Genomic DNA, 16,064 nt, shown 5'->3' on the forward strand with positions numbered 1-16,064 from the left:
TGCAGGAGACACAGTTTCGAGCCCTGGGTAGGGAAGATCCCCTTAGAGGAAAAGGCAACCCACACAAGTATTCTTGCCTGGAGAATCCCATGGACAGAGGAGCCTGGCAGGCTACAGTCCATGGCGTCACAAAAGAGTCGGCCACGACTGAGCGACTGAGCTCACGTGCCAGGGTGCAGACCATTTCTGCTTCCTGCTGTGGAAGAGGACCGCTAGAGTGAAAGGGGCCTGGGAAGCAAGTTTTATTACTCTGGCTATAAATATGCGGTGATTGTAAAGAACACAAGGGAACATGAGAGTTCTGCCATTCCTTCTTTCTCATTTCCTCTCATTCATGTCATCGTCTTAGGGTAGCCCACCCCAATGGTTAGGCAGGACACCCCTATGACTAGGTGCATTGGCATCACTGCAGGACCATCTGGAGCCCATGTGATGTCTTTGCTTCCCGACAGCTCATGTCACAGGTCCAGGCCCTGTCTCCCCACCGGGTATTTACCACAATCTGTGCTCTACGTTCTCACGTTCCCTGCGGGACCAGGGCAGCATATAGCTCTGATCTCTCCTGGCAGTAACATGTGGACGCTTTATCCCGTCAGCTTTTCAAGGCTCGAAAGGAAAGTGTCCCAAAGTACTTACAAGCAACCAGAGCCTAACACGCTCTGGTCACTCACTGGAGAACAACCTGGGCCTGGCCAAGGCAGTTTCTGTTGTTGTTCAGTCACTAAGTTGTGTCTGACTCTGCAATCCCATGGACTGCAGCACACTGGGCTTCCCTGTCCTTCACTCTCTCTCGGAGTTTGCTCAAACTCATGTCCATTGGATCAGTGATGCTATCAAACCATCTCATCCTCTGTCGCTCCCTTCTCCTGCCCTCAATCTTTCCCTGCATCAGAGTTTTTTCCAGTGTGTCGGCTCTTCGCATCAGGTGGCCAAACGATTGGAGTTTCAGATTCAACATCAGTCCTTCCAATGAATATTTAGGGTTGATCTCCTTTAGGATGGACTGGTCTGATCTTGCAGTCCAAGGGACTCTCAAGAGTCTTCTCCAGCACCACAGTTCAAAAGCATCAATTCTTTGGTGCTCAGCCTTCTTTACGGTCCAACTCGCATATCTGTACATGACTACTGGAAAACCCATAGCTTTGAGTATACAGACCTTTGTCAGCAAGTGATGTCTCTGCTTTAACTAGAGGCCATCTGAAATAGTTCATATGTTGGACTTGGCTGGATGGGCTGGAGTTCCCAGAGATAGCATTACAGAGGCTCCCATTCTGGCCTGTGAGGGAGTGTCTGAACCTGGGAGCTATAGGAAGTCAGAGGGCAGCAGGGCCTTCACCCCAGGGATCTCCAAAGCCATAAGCCCAGAAGCATCTGGTCTCCTTAAAGCAGATGTGCAGTTCACATGGATCTGAGTTAGGGGGTTTGGCTTATTCTGCCTGGGGTCCTGCTCAGCCAGCAAAAAACAACACTAGCTCTGAAGCCCTGGGGAGGAACTTTCAGAGTAATTTAGACACTAAAGGAGTGTTTGCTGGTTGTCCATTGATTTCCTACCACTGCTCTGTTATCTGGGGAGCCAGAAGCGTTTTCTCCCCCAAAGCCCTCCCTCCATATAATTTGCCAACCTTGACAGGACAGCACCTGAACAAAATGCTCTTCTGAGGGAGGCTGTGTTAGTGCCTCATTTTCATCTCAGCATCCCTCTTCCTTTAGAGGTGCCCACAGCGATTCTCACTCCCTGCTGCCTCTCTAAATAGTTTCCATTGCCCATTTCCTGGTGATACACTTAGGTTTGTCTCTTGAAAAACACTATTATTCCATCCCAGAAATGCAGCCCCAAAACTGTTGCATCTGGTCCTTTTTTTATTCTTTTTTTTGCATCCAGCCTTTTTTATTTTTTCCCCTTCACTGTTTGAATCAGAGGTCAAGGGTGTCTGATGCTGCAGTACAATAACCAGCAATCACTTATTGGACTAGCTCCCTGGGAGAAAAGCTTTGCCCGTTGAATTGCAAATGGCTGATCAAAAGCAGTAAATCTTTTCCAAGAACAAGGTCTGGCTTTGCCACGTTGGGCTTTGCCAAATATTTCAAATAGCCCTTCTGGTCTAAGCAAGGTGGGATGTTGGTATTTACCATTAGTCAGAGGCAGTGTTCTTAAACTATAGGTCGTGATCCACTCCCTGCATGCTCAGTGACTTCAGTCGTGTCTGACTCTTTGCCTACAGTCCCTGCCAGGATCCTCCATTCATGAGATTTCCCAAGCAAGAGTACTAGAGTCCTTCAGGAGATCTTCCCAACCCAAGGATTGAACCCTCAACTCCTGCATTGGCAGGTGAATTCTTTACAACTAAGCCACCAGGGAAACCCTATGATCCTCTAGGGGGATCTAAAATCAGTTGAGTAGCTTACAGTGGCAACCCACTCCAGCATTCTTGCCTGGAAAATCCCATGGACAGCAGAGCCTGACAGGCTAAAGTTCAGTCACAAAAGAGTCGGACACAATTTAGTGATTAAACAGCAACATTTTACAACTAGCATCACAAAACAGAATTGAGGGAATTCCCTGGTGGTCCATGGTTCTTATTCCACACTTCCATTGCAGAGGGCATGGGTCGATCCCTGGTCAGAGAACTAAGACCTCTCAAGCCCTGTGGTATGACCAAAAAAAAAAAAAGAGAGAGAAAGAATTGAACCAAGTAGAATAAAATAAACGTATGAATACACCTCATGTAATATGTAATAAAAGTAGAGTTCTCTGGAAAATTTTTGTTCTAGTATATATTTACACACACCTAGGTCTATAAATGTGTGTACTGAAAAGTGAAAGTGAAAGTCACTCGGTTGTGTCCAGCTCTTTGCAACCCCATGGACTATACAGTCCATGGAATTCTCCAGGCCAGAATACTGGAGTGGGTAGCCTTTCCCTTCTCCAGGGGATCTTCCCAACCCATGATCGAACCCAGATCTTCCGCACTGCAGGCAAATTCTTTACCAGCTGAGCCACAAGGGAAGCCCAAGAATAATGGAGCGGGTAGCCTATCCCTTCTCCAGAGGATCTTCCCAACCCAGGAACTGAACTGGTGTCTCCTGTATAGCAGGCAGATTCTTTACCAACTGAGCTATCAGGGAAGCCTGAGGTAGGACCTGAAATGTATTCCTTTTTTAAAAAAATTTTTTTGATTAATTTATTTTATTTTTTATTTGATTGTATCAGGTCTTCATTGTAGCACTTGGAATCTTTGTTGGTGGCATACGGACTCTCTAGTTGCAGTTCGAAAGCTTAGTTTCTCCCAGTCATGTAGGATCTTTGTTTCCCCACGAGGGATTGAATTAGCATCCCCTGCATTGCAAGGCAGATTCTCAACCACTGAACCACCAGGGAAGTCCCCTATTTCTGGGTTTTTTTAATCTTTATTTTTATTGTGAAATATATAAAACTTCCAGCTACATATATACAATTCGTATTTTTTTAATTTATTTTTTATTGAAGGAAAATTGCTTTACAGAATTTTGGTTTTTTTCTGTTAAACCTCAACCTGAATCAGCCACAAGTATACATATATCCCCTCCCTTTTGAACTTCCCTCCCATCTCCCTCCCCACCCCACCCCTCTAGGTGGATACAGAGCTCCTGTTTGAGTTTCCTGAGCCATACAGTAAATTCCCATCAGCGATTTATTTTATATATGGTAATGTAAGTTTCCATGTTATTCTTTCCATACATCTCACCCTCTCCTCCCCTCTCCCCATGTCCACAAGTCTATTCTCTATGTCTGTTTCTCCATTGCTGCCCTGTAAATAAAATCTTCAGAACCATTTTTCTAGATTCCATATACGTGCATTAGAATATGATATTTATCTTTCTTTTTCTGACTCACTTCTGTATAATATGTTCTAGGTTCATCCACCTCATTAGAACTGACTCAAACATGTTCCTTTTTATGGCTGAGTAATACTCCATTGTGTACATGTACCACAACTTCTTTATCCATTCATCTGTCTATGGACATCTAGGTTGCTTCCATGTTCTAGCTATTGTAAATAGTGCTGCAATGAACAATGGGATACTTGTGTCTTTTTCAACCCTGGTTTCCTCAGGAGTGGGGAATCCCTAGGAGTGGGATTGCTGGGTCATACGGTGGTTTTATTCCTAGTTTTTTAAGGATTCTCCATACAGTCTTCTCTAGTGGCTGTGTCAATTTACATTCCCACCAACAGTGCAAGAGTGTTCCCTTGTCTCTACACCCTTTCCAGCATTTATTGTTTGTAGACTTTTTGATGAAGGCCATTCTGACTGGTGCGAGGTGATATCTCATTGTGGTTTTGATTTGCATTTCTCTAATAATGATCGATGTTGAGCATCTTTTCATGTGTTTGTTAGCCATCTGTATGTCTTCTTTGGAGAAATGTCTGTTTCAGTCTTTTTCCCACTTTTTGATTGGGTTGTTTGTTTTCCTGGTATTGAGTTGTATGAACTGCTTGTATATTTTGGAAATTAACCCTTTGACAGTTGTTTCATTTGCTATTATTTTCTCCCATTCTGAGGGTTGCCTTTCCACCTTGCTTATAGTTTCCTTTGCTGTGCAAAAGCTTTTAAGTTTAATCAGGTCCCACTTGTTTACTTTTGTTTTTATTTCCATTACTCTAGGAGGTGGGTCATAGAGGATCTTGCTTTGATTTATGTCATCGAATGTTCTGTCTGTTTTCCTTTAAGAGTTTTATAGTTTCTGTCTTACATTTAGGTCTTTAATCCATTTTGAGTTTATCTTTGTGTATGGTGTTAGGAAGTGTTCTAATTTCATTTTTTTACATGTAGCTGTCCAGTTTTCCCAGCACCATTTATTGAAGAGGCTGTCTTTGCCCTATTGTATATTCTTGCCTCCTTTGTCAAAAATAAGGTACCCATAGGTGCATAGGTGCATCTATGCATAATTGCATAGGTACCCATAGGTTTATTTCTGGGCTTTCTATCTTGTTCCATTGGTCTATGTGTCTGTTTTTGTGCCAGTACCATACTGTCTTGAACTGTAGCTTTGTAGTATAATCTGAAGTTAGGAAGGTTGATTCCTCCAGCTCCATTCTTCTTTGTCAAGACTGCTTTGGCTATTCAGGGTCTTTTGTGTTTCCATATGAATTGTGAAATTTTTTGCTCTAGCTCTATGAAAAATGTTATTGGTAATTTGATAGGGATTGCAGTGAATCTGTAGATTGCATTTGGTAGTATAGTCATTTTCACAATATTGATTCTTCCTACCCAGGAACATGGAATATCTCCCCATCTGTTTATGTCATCTTTGATTTCTTTCATCAGTGTCTTATAATTTTCTGTGTACAGTTCTTTTGTCTCCTTAGGTAAGTTTATTCCTAGATATTTAATTCTTTTTGTTGCAATGGTGAATGGGATTGATTCCTTAATTTCTCTTTCTGATTTTTCATTGTTAGTATATAGAAATGCAAGTGATTTCTGTGTATTGATTTTGTATCCTACAACTTCACTAAATTCACTGATTAGCTCTAGTAATTTTCTGATACTATCTTTAGGGTTTTCTACATACAGTATCATGTCATCTGCAAACAGTGAGAGCTTTACTTCTTTTCTGATCTGGATTCCCTTTATTTCTTTTTCTTCTCTGATTACTGAAGCTAGGACTTCCAGAACTATGTTCAATAATAGTGGGGAAAGTGGGCACCCTTGTCTTGATCCTAATTTTAGGGGGAATATTTTCAGTTTTTCACCATTGAGAATAATGTTTGCTGTAGGCTTATCATATATGGCTTTTACTATGTTGAGGTTGGGTCCTTCTATGCCCATTTTTTGAAGAGTTTTAATTATAAATGGGTGCCGAATTTTGTCAAAGGCTTTTCCTGCATCTATTGAGATTATCATATGGTTTTTATTTTTCAATTTGTTAATATGGTATATCACATTGACTGATTTAGGTATATTGAAGAATCTTTGCATTACTGGAATAAACCCAATTTGATCATGGTGTATGAGCTTTTTGATGTGTTGCTGAATTCTGTTTGCTAAAATTTTGTTGAGGATTTTTGCATTGATGTTCATCAGTGATATTGGCCTGTAGTGTTCTTTTTTGTGTTGCCTTTGTTGGTTTTGGTATCAGGGTGATGGTGGCCTCGTAGAATGAGTTTGAAAGTGTTCCTTCCTCTGCAATTTTTTGAAAGAGTTTTAGAAGGATAGGCATTAGCTCTTCTCTAAATGTTTGATAGAATTATCCTGTGCAGCCATCTGGTCCTTGGTTTTTGTTTTTTGGGAGATTTTTGATCACAGCTCCAATTTCAGTGCTTGTAATTGGGTTGTTCATAATTTCTATTTCTTCCTAGTTCAGTCTTGAAAGATTGAACTTTTCTAAGAATCTGTCCATTTCTTCCAGGTTATCCATTTTATTGCCATATAGTTGTTCATAATAGTCTCTTATGATCCTTTGTATTTCTTCATTGTCTGTTGTAACCTCTCCTTTCTGATTTCTAATTTTGTTGATTTGATTCTTCTGTTTTTTTCTTGATGAGTCTGCCCAAAGGCTTGTCAATTTTGTTTCTCTTCTCAAAGAACCAGCTTTTAGTTTTATTAATCTTTACTATTGTTTCTTTCATTTCTTTTTCATTTATTTCCACTCTGATCTTTATGATTTCTTTCCTTCTACTAATTTTGGGGGGATTTTGTTCTTCTTTTTCCAGTTGCTTTAGTGTAAAATTAGGTTGTCTATTAGATGTTTTTCTTGTTTCTTGTGGTAGGATTGTGTTGCTATAAGCTTCCCTCTTAGTACTACTTTTGCTGCATCCCATAGGTTTTGAGTTGTTGTGTTTCCATTGTCATTTGTTTCTAGAAATTTTTTTATTTCGCTTTTGATTTCTTCAGTAAATTGTTGGTTATTTAGAAATGTATTGTTTAATCTCTATGTTTTCGTGTTTCTTACAGTTTATTTCTTGTAATTGATATCTAGTCTCATAGCACTGTCATTGGAGAAGATGCTTGATATGATTTCAACTTTCTTAAATTTATTGAGGTTCAATTTGTGACCCAAGATGTGGTCTATCCTGGAGAATGTTCCACGTGCATTTGAGATGAAGGTGTATTCTTCTGCATTTAGATGGAATGTCCTGAAGATATCAATGAGATCCATCTCATCTAATGTATCATTTAAGGCTTGTGTTTTCTTATTAATTTTCTGTTTTGATGATCTGTCCATTGGTGTGAGTGGGGTGTTAAGTCTTCTACTATTATTGTGTTACTGTCAATTTCTCCTTTTATGTCTGTTAGTATTTGTGTTATGTATTGAGGGGCTCCTATGTTGGGTGCATAGATATTTACAATTGTTATGTCTTCCTCTTGGATTGATGCCTTGATCACCATGTAGTGTCCTTCCTTATCTCTCGTAATATTCTTTATTTTAAGGTCTATTTTGTCTGATATGAGGATTCCTACTCCAACTTTCTTTTGCTTCCTATTTGCATGGAATATATTTTTCCATCCTCTCACTTTCAGTCTATATGTGTCTTTAGATCTGAAGTGGGTTTCTTGTAGACAGCATATATGTGGGTTGTGTATTTGTATCCATTCAGCCAGTCTGTGTCTTTTGGTTGGAGCATTTAATCCATTTACATTTAAACTAATTATTTATATATATGTTCCTATTGCCATTTTCTTAATTGTTTGGGGTTGAGTTTGTAGATCTTTCTCCTTCTCTTGTATTTCTTGACTACATAAGTCCCTTTAACATTTGTTGTTAAGCTGGTGTGGTGGTACTGAGTTCTCCTAACTTTTGCTTGTCAGAAAAGCTTTTTATTTCTCCATCAATTTTGAATGATATCCTTTTTGGGTACAGTAATCTTGGTTGTAGATGTTTCCCTTTCAGTACTTTAAATATATCCTGTCATTCCCTTCTGGCCTGTAGAGTTTCTGCTGAAAGATCAGCTGTTAAATGTATGGGGTTTCCCTTGTATGTTACTTGTTGCTTTTCCCTTGCTGCTTTTAATATTCTTTCTTTGTGTTTAGTCTTTGTTAGTTTGATTAGTCTGTGTCTTGGCATGTTTCTCCTTGAGTTTATCCTGTATGGGACTCTGTACCTCTTGGACTTGATTGACTATTCCCTTTTCCATGTTGGGGAAATTTTCAACTATAATCTCTTCAAAATTTTTTGATACCCTTTGTTTTTCTCTTCCTCTGGGACCCCTATGCTTTGAATGTTGGTGCATTTGATACTGTCCCAGAGGTCTCTGAAACTATCCTCAGTTCTTTTCATTCTTTTTATTTTATTCTGCTCTTCAGAAGTTATTTCCACCACTTTATCTTCCAGGTCACTGATTCATTCTTCTGCTTCAGATATTCTGCTATTGATTCCTCCAGAGTATTTTTAATTTCAGTAATTGTGTTGTTTGTCTCTATATGTTTATTCTTTAATTTTTCCAGGTCTTTGTTAATTGATTCTTACATTTTCTCCATTTTGTTTTCAAGGTTTTTGATCATCTTTACTATCATTATTCTGAATTCTTTTTCAAGTAGTTTGCCTATTTCCTCTTCATTTATTTGAACTTCCACGTTTCCAATTTTTTCCTTCATTTGTGCAGTATTTCTCTGCCTTTTCATTATTTTTTTTTTGTTTAACTTACTGTGTTTGAGGTCTCCTTTTCCCAGACTTCAACGTTGAATTCTTTCTTCCTTTTGGTTTCTGCCCTCCTAAGGTTGGTTCAGTGGTTTGTGTAAGCTTCATATAGAGTGAGATTTGTGCTGGGTGTTTGTTTGTTTGTTTGTTTTTCCTCTGATGGGCAAGGCTGAGTGAGGTGGTAACCCTGTCTGCTGATGATTTGGTTTATATTTTTGTTTGGTTTGTTGTTTAGATGAGGCGTACAGCACAGGGTGCTACTGGTGGTTGGGTGATGCCGGGTCTTGTATTCAAGAGGTTTTCTTAGTGTGAGTTCTCACTATTTGATGCTCCCTAGGGTTATGTCTAAGGTCTTGGAATCTGTGCTGCCACTTCAAAGGCTCAGGGCTCGATCTGGTTGCACTCTTCTTTCTGTGTACTGAGCTCCACACCCCCTCAGCACCTAGAGAACGTGAGAATTCTGCTGCCACAAATCCCCCTCCAGGGACCTTCCAGCCAGACAGGAGAGATCATTCACACTAGCACCTTTTTTTTTTTCTCTTTTCCTTTGTGCTTAGTTCCTAAGGTGGCGCATGCAGAGGCTGCACATCTGGCACTTCAGACCTGAGTTCCTGGTATGAACTGGCTAGGCGGCACATCACCTCAGGATGTGTGCAGAAGCGCCTAAAACACAATTCATATATTTTAAAGACTAAGCAAAATCCTGAATTCCCATCACTCTGGTTAAGAACTAGGACAGAACCGATACCTTCTAGAAAACATCCAAATGAGACTCCTCACTTCGTTCCCCTCCCTGTCCCAAGAGGTAGCCCCTGTCCTGACTTTTATGATAATTACCCCTTTACTTTCTTTACAGTTTCACCACCCATGTACACATCAGGAAAAACAGAGTTTAGTTTGGTCTGTCTTTGATCTCTTCATAAAGGTTCTCCCAGATCTGCTTCTTTCACTCCATGTTATATTCGGGAGATTTATTCCCGTCGGTGGAGTTCATTTGTTTTCAGTGCTGAGTGCTTTTCCTCCTATGGTTGTATCATGATCCATGTTCTGCCCCAGGACTGGGGGACATGGAGATGGTTCCAGATTGGGTGTTAACAAACAGTGCTGCTATGAACCTTCTCCTTCATTTCCTTGGGACACTTCAAAGGGGTTTCTCTGGCTACACAAGAGACAGGTGTTGGGTTTGTGATTCTTGCACGTTCTACCTGGTGAGGTGCAGTTCAGTGCTTGTACCTGTTTTCCCTTACCAGCTCACACATGGTTTTATTCAAATATTTTTCTGACTGGGTGTTGTGATTTTTAAGAGTTGGAAAGCATGAGTCTAAAGACTCCTAAGGTCAGGGTTGGGGGAAGGAGACATTGGGACAGATTGAGAGGGTAGCCTTGACATATACCCACTACCATGCGTGAAGTAGCTGGTAGGAAACTGCTGTACGGTATAGGGAGCTCAACTCAATGCCCTGTGATGACCTAGAGAGGTGGGATGGGAGGTGGGAGGGAGAAAGGCCCAAGAGGGAGGAGATTTATGTGTACTTATATCTGATCCACATTGTTGTACAGCAGAAACTAACACAACTTTGTAAAGCAGTTATACTCCAACTAAAAAGTAAATTTTAAAAAAAATGAAGGCTCCTAAGGTAATATCTTTTTTAAAAAGAAAACTCAGGCTTTTCTCATTGCCCTGTGGTGTGGATGCTGTGTGTGTGTAGACGGGCTCAGAGGAAACTGGAGCAGCAGAAAGGATGCTTATGTCGACTGAGTGCTTGTCTCCTGCCACGCATGGAACTCAATGCTTTTCCACTTTCCAAGTATCATCTCCTAAATTTTCACATCTGCCTTAGGAGATGTGATTGATCCCACTGGATAGGAGAACTGAGGTTCAGAGGAAATGGAGGACATGCCCAAGGTCACGTGCAGGGACATGCTGGAGCTGGAACTTGAACCCGAACCTGTCTGTCTCTAAAGGTCGTCTTCCCAGTGCTTCAGCTGTGCTCCTCTGCCTCACTGGCACATGACCTTGACTCACAGCTGCCCTGATGTGACTGAAGGAGGCATAATTCATGCCAGTGAATTCCTTCCACTACGAGGGTGACCCAGAACACAACCCCCAGGGACAAATAGCATGAACAAGAGAGAAACTTGTTGTTTTTAGCTGCTGAGTTGGGCAGCCGTTTTACTGCAGTAAACCTGGCCAGTCCTCGTGGAAAAAAATATACAAGCACATCCACATGGTCTCCATTTTTGAGTGCTTGTTTTGAGTTCTTGTTTGAATGCCTAGCACAGATGGAGGCTTTTCCCTTGGTGTGAGACACTCTCCTGACTACCCAGAGGTGAATCATGGAGGGGAGATGTTTCATTATCAAGGTATCCTTAGAATGTTCTTAAGATATCCTCAAAGCTCTTAATAGTTCATGCAGTAATTAATATATTCTGACGGATTGGTAACTTAGCAGCAAAACCCTCAATTTCTATAGCACCACTGGAGGCAGAAAACTCACAGCATTTAACTGACTTAATTAGTAGCTCAGGGTCGCAACTAAGATCATTTATGAGGAAAATGGATAAGATGAGGTGACAAGAAGGACCGATCACTAAAGACTGAGAAAATATGTTATTTGTGGCAATGAAATGAAAGGGTTTCCAGTTCATTGAGTGGGGCTCACATTCAAAGGGCCCTACAGGATAAGGACATTTATTCGGTGAGATACTCAGGAGAACCTCCATTGCCCTCACCTTCTCTTCAATCCTACTTCATGCCAAGAGTGTGCCCAGAGGCCTCAGCTGCTGGATAATATGGCCCGAGGAGTCCTGATGGAGAAGCTAGAAGGCAGGCATGCATGGTGCTAACCCTTTATATACCACATATGATATATGTATCCTATTCTAGATCATATTTTCTTAAGCTAAAGTATAGTTGATTTACAGTATTGTGTTAGTTTCAGGTATAAGCAAAGAGATTCAGTTACACTTACAAGTAGATATTCTTTTTCGTATTCTTTTACATTGTAGGTTATTATAAGATATTGAATATGATTCCCTGTGCTAATACAGTAGGACCTCGTTGTTTATCTATTTTATATATGGTAGCTTATATCTGCTAATCCCAAACTCCTAATTTATCCCTCTCTACCTTTCCCCTTTGGTAACCATAGATTTATTTTCTATGTCTGAGTCTGCTTCTGTTTTGTAAATAAGTCCATTTGTATCATATTTTAGATTCCATATACAAGTGATAGCATATATTTATCTTTCTCTGATTTACTTCATTTAAAATGATGATTTATAGGTTCATCCACATTGCTGCAAATGGCATCATTTCATTCTTTTTTATGACTGAGTAATATTCCATTGTGTATGTATGCATATGTACATATATATCATGTCTTCTTTATCCATTCTCGATCATGAATTATATACTACATATATATGATATGTATAGAGGTTTGATATAAGGAATTGGTTTACATGATTGGCAAGTCCAAGACCCATAGGGCAGGACAGAGGCTGGGAACTGAGGCAGGATTTCCATGTTACAGTCTGGAGGCAAAATTTCTACTTCTCCAGGAAATCTAGGTCTTTGTTCTTAAGGCCTTCAACTCATTGAATGAGACCATCATGGACTGAATTATGTCCTCCCAGAATGTGTATGTGAAAATCCTAACCTCCAGTGTGATATTTGGAGATAGGGCCCCTATGTGTGTGTGTGTGTGTGTGTGTGTGTGTGTGTGTGTGTGCGCTTATTTGCTCAGTCATGAAATGAGATCACAGAGCGGGGCCCTAAACCCCATGACTGGTCCTTACAAGAAGAGGAAGTGACCCCAGGGAGGAGCACACAGAGGAAAAAGCCAGGTGAGGACACAGAGAGAAGGTCTCCAGGTCAAGGAGAGAGACCTCAGGAAAAAACCAGACCTAACAGCACCTCGGTCTTGGACTTGCAGCCCCCAGAACTGTGAGAAGTCAATGTCTGTTGTTTAAGCCATCCTCTCCCCCACACACACCAGTCTATGATGCAATATTTTCTTATGGCAGCATAAGCAAATACAGAGGCCCACCTACATTTGAGAGTAATCCTTTATTTAAAAGCAGTCAATCCTAAAGGAAATTGAGCCTGAATATTCATTGGAAGAACCGGTGCTGAAGCTCCAATCCTTTGGCCACTTGATGCAAAGAGACGACTCATTGGAAAAGACTCTGATGCTGGGAAAGATTGAGGGCAGATGGAGAAAGGGGCGACAGAGAATGAGATGTTTGGATGGCATCATTGATTTCAATGGACATGAGTCTGAGCAAAGTCCAGGAGATACTGAAGGACAAGGAAGCCTGGGGCGCTGTAGACCACGGGGTTGCAAAGAGTCAGACACGACTGAGCAACTGGACAACAGCGACAATGATGGGGCTTCCCTGGTGGCTCAGTGGAAGGATCCGTCTGCCAGTGTAGGAGGTGTGGATTCAATCCCTGGTCCAGGAAGATCCTACATGCTGTGGAAGTCTATTCGTTTTGTTGCCAATGGCGTTATTTCATTCTTTTTAATGACTGAGTATTATTCTACTGTATATATGTATCACATCTTCTTTATCCATTCCTCTGTTGATGGACATTTAGGTTGCTGCCATGTCTTGGCTATTGTAAACAGTACTACAATGAACACTGAGATGCGTGTATCATTTGGTGCCATGTTTTTCTCCATGTTTTTGCCCAGGAATGGGGTTGCAGGATCATATGGTAGCTCTATTGTTAATTTTTTAAGGAAACTCCGTACTCTTCTGCCCAGTGGCTATACCAATGTACATTCCTGCCCTTTCTGTGGCCATTGAGCAGCCTCACACCTCTTTCAGCCCCCTTTGTTCCCAGAACAGCAGAAGCCGTGCCCTGATGGCAGACACCTGTCCCTGGGCCTCATATCAGAGCTTCCTGGAAAGCTCTTCTTCTTTTCAACTCCATGATTGACATGCTTTTTTTTTTTTTTCTGGTGATTGAGCTGGAAATGAAATTTCACAGGCTTGAAAAACTGTCAAGCAGAGTCTCATTGAAATTGCTTTCTTTTTTTCATTTTTAATTTGAAGAAAACAAAAGCCCAAAGCCCTGCTTGGAAGAGTCATTAAATAATTGACTGCACTTGCCATTCTAAGAGGTAATTCAATACAACCCATCAAGCCACCTTTACAACGGAACTTTTCGGAGGCCCTCACTAGAGCCCACCCAGTAGGGGAGAAGCAGATTTCCTGGGAGGAGGAGGCTGTGTTCCCTGGACTAGGAGCCTGGGGAGCAGAAGCAGGCAGACACCCTCAAAGGGATTGCAGCCCTGATAGAAACCAACTACATCACAGACAGGGTTGTTTAAAACTTGGCAGTTTCAGATCAATTTCCCTTCGAGGTAGAACAAGAAGATACTTCGGAAAGCAAATGCGTTTAAAGGCAGCCTAAAGACTTACCAGGGTTGTGTGTGCCTCAGATCCTAATTCAAGGGGATCTGAAAGGTGGTTTGGAATCTTTGGGATTTAACAACTCTTCATTCTCTCATTGGCCTTTCAAAATTTACAGCGCTTTTTCCTCTTTGCTGTGTTCAGCTTAGTTAAGGATACCTTGGTTGTTATTAACAAATAAATCCCAGATGGACTTCTTTCTTAGTTTAATGCATTAATTGCATTATTTTTTTTCCAATCTGGAATAAAATCCTCAGGAAATCCCTAGTTGATGCTTTTTTATTTTTTTTAAGTTGTGATAAAATACACATAACATGAAATTCATCATCGTAACTATTTTTTGTGTCCAATTTAGTGGCATTAAGTACATTCATGGTGTGTTTCTGGGGACACTTTTGCACTTTTTCCTACCCCCATTCCCAGAAGTCTGGACTCACTAGAAGTGGCAGAGCAAGATTTTGATGAGCAATTGCTGTTTCTGCTGGTCCCATTGCAACTCTCCTGGAATATTGTGCTTTTATCCTGTGAGGGTCTCTCCTCCATTTGAACAGTTGTTGTTTAGTTGCTAAGTCATGTCTGACTCTTTTGTGACCCCATGGACTGCAGCCCCCCAGGCTCTAACTACTTTCAGTCAAGTGTTTTCACCTTAGCCAAACACCCACAGAATGGAGGAATGGCATCTCCTTCCGATTCTAATTCATGGTCACTCTTCTTCACACAAAAGAAAAGGAAAAGTTAGGAGTGGAAGGAACTCATGTTTTTTGGGTAGCTCTGTGCTGCTTTTGTGCTAACCCAGGTCCAGATGTCACCCCATTCGCTTACAAGCATCTTCCACCCTACTAGTTCCATTTAACAGATGAGGACGCTGTGGCTCAGAGAGGTTAAGGAACAAGGTCAAAGAGCTGGAACTGAACTCCAGGTTCAAACGAATTACAAATCCAATATGGTCTGTGGCCTAAGAGAAATGGAACCCAGAAAGGCAGGAAGATTCTAGGAGAGTGATGGGGACGGTGAATAAGTGCGTAGGAGAGTAAAAGAAGAACACGCCCCTCACCCTTTCCAGGAGGAATCAACACCATTGACTTCTGCTCTCAAACAGCACTCACAGGGTCTCTCACTAGCTGGGCCTCATATGGAGAGACCTCCCAGTAAGGGCTTCCGGGCCATGCTCTTCCCAGCTGGGAGTCTGATTACAGACATTTCAGATTACTTTGATCACTTGCATTCTCCTGTGCAAAGGGTCACTCAGAGCTGCAGGCACAATTTCTGACTCTGCCTTCAAATTAAAATGCCAACTATTTGTCAAGATGGATTTTCTTAACCAACCGTCTTTGCCTGTTGGAATGTCTCTGGTTGAAAATGCCCCTGGAGAGTTACCATGGCAACACCTGTCTGCAGAATGGCGGGAAGGAATCCTTAAAAGAGATTCCAAATTGCTGTGGCCACTTCCAGCCACAGACATGCACTGGGTTTTGCTCTGGGGGTATCTGATGACTCTGGCCCAGGGATTAAAGACCAGGAGGAAAACTCCAAGGTTCCAAAGATGTGTATGAAGCGTCTCCCCAGCCTCAGGCGGAGGCTCACAGCGTCTTTATCAGGCTGTGTTGATTTTCTTCCGTCCTTCCTCCGTCTTCAGGGCTCAAGGTCAAACCCTTAAAAGCAGATTTATTTCTAACAGGAAAGGACTGAATGCAAGTTAAGGAAGAGGCAGCTGGCTCAATAAAGGTGGATAGAAGAAGATAGAAACAGTTGAGGGTTTGAAACCTGGAATTGGGTTTTGATAAAGGATTAAGATAATTTCCAAAACAGATCAATGATTTCTTTTCTTTCGTTTCCTTTCTTTCTTTCTTTCTTCCTCCTTCCCTGCCTACCTCACTCACTCCCTCCCCCTCTTTCCCTCCCTCCCTTCCTTCTTTCATTCTTTCCTTGGAAATGGAATAGAAATGTAAACAATCCAGAGATTTGAACTGTAGAGTCTGACATAAGCAAGTTTTACAGTTATATGAACTCCCCTGCCAATATT

At 41.3% G+C, this 16,064-nt stretch overlaps 1 long non-coding RNA gene across 1 annotated transcript in view; it reads left to right on the forward strand.

The window, feature by feature from the left end:
* The first annotated feature begins 15,465 nt into the window (after window positions 1–15,465).
* LOC145528681 (uncharacterized) overlaps window positions 15,466–16,064 on the forward strand; it is an 81,553-nt gene continuing 80,954 nt past the window's right edge. Inside the window, exon 1 of the long non-coding RNA XR_014070546.1 lies at window positions 15,466–15,766. This is a non-coding gene — a long non-coding RNA (uncharacterized LOC145528681). The remainder of the gene's footprint in view (window positions 15,767–16,064) is intronic.

The sequence above is a fragment of the Giraffa tippelskirchi genome, chromosome 12 (genome assembly GCF_054371585.1).
Source record: "Giraffa tippelskirchi isolate mGirTip1 chromosome 12, T2T-mGirTip1v1.2.pri, whole genome shotgun sequence".
NCBI classification, from domain to species: Eukaryota; Metazoa; Chordata; class Mammalia; order Artiodactyla; family Giraffidae; genus Giraffa; species Giraffa tippelskirchi.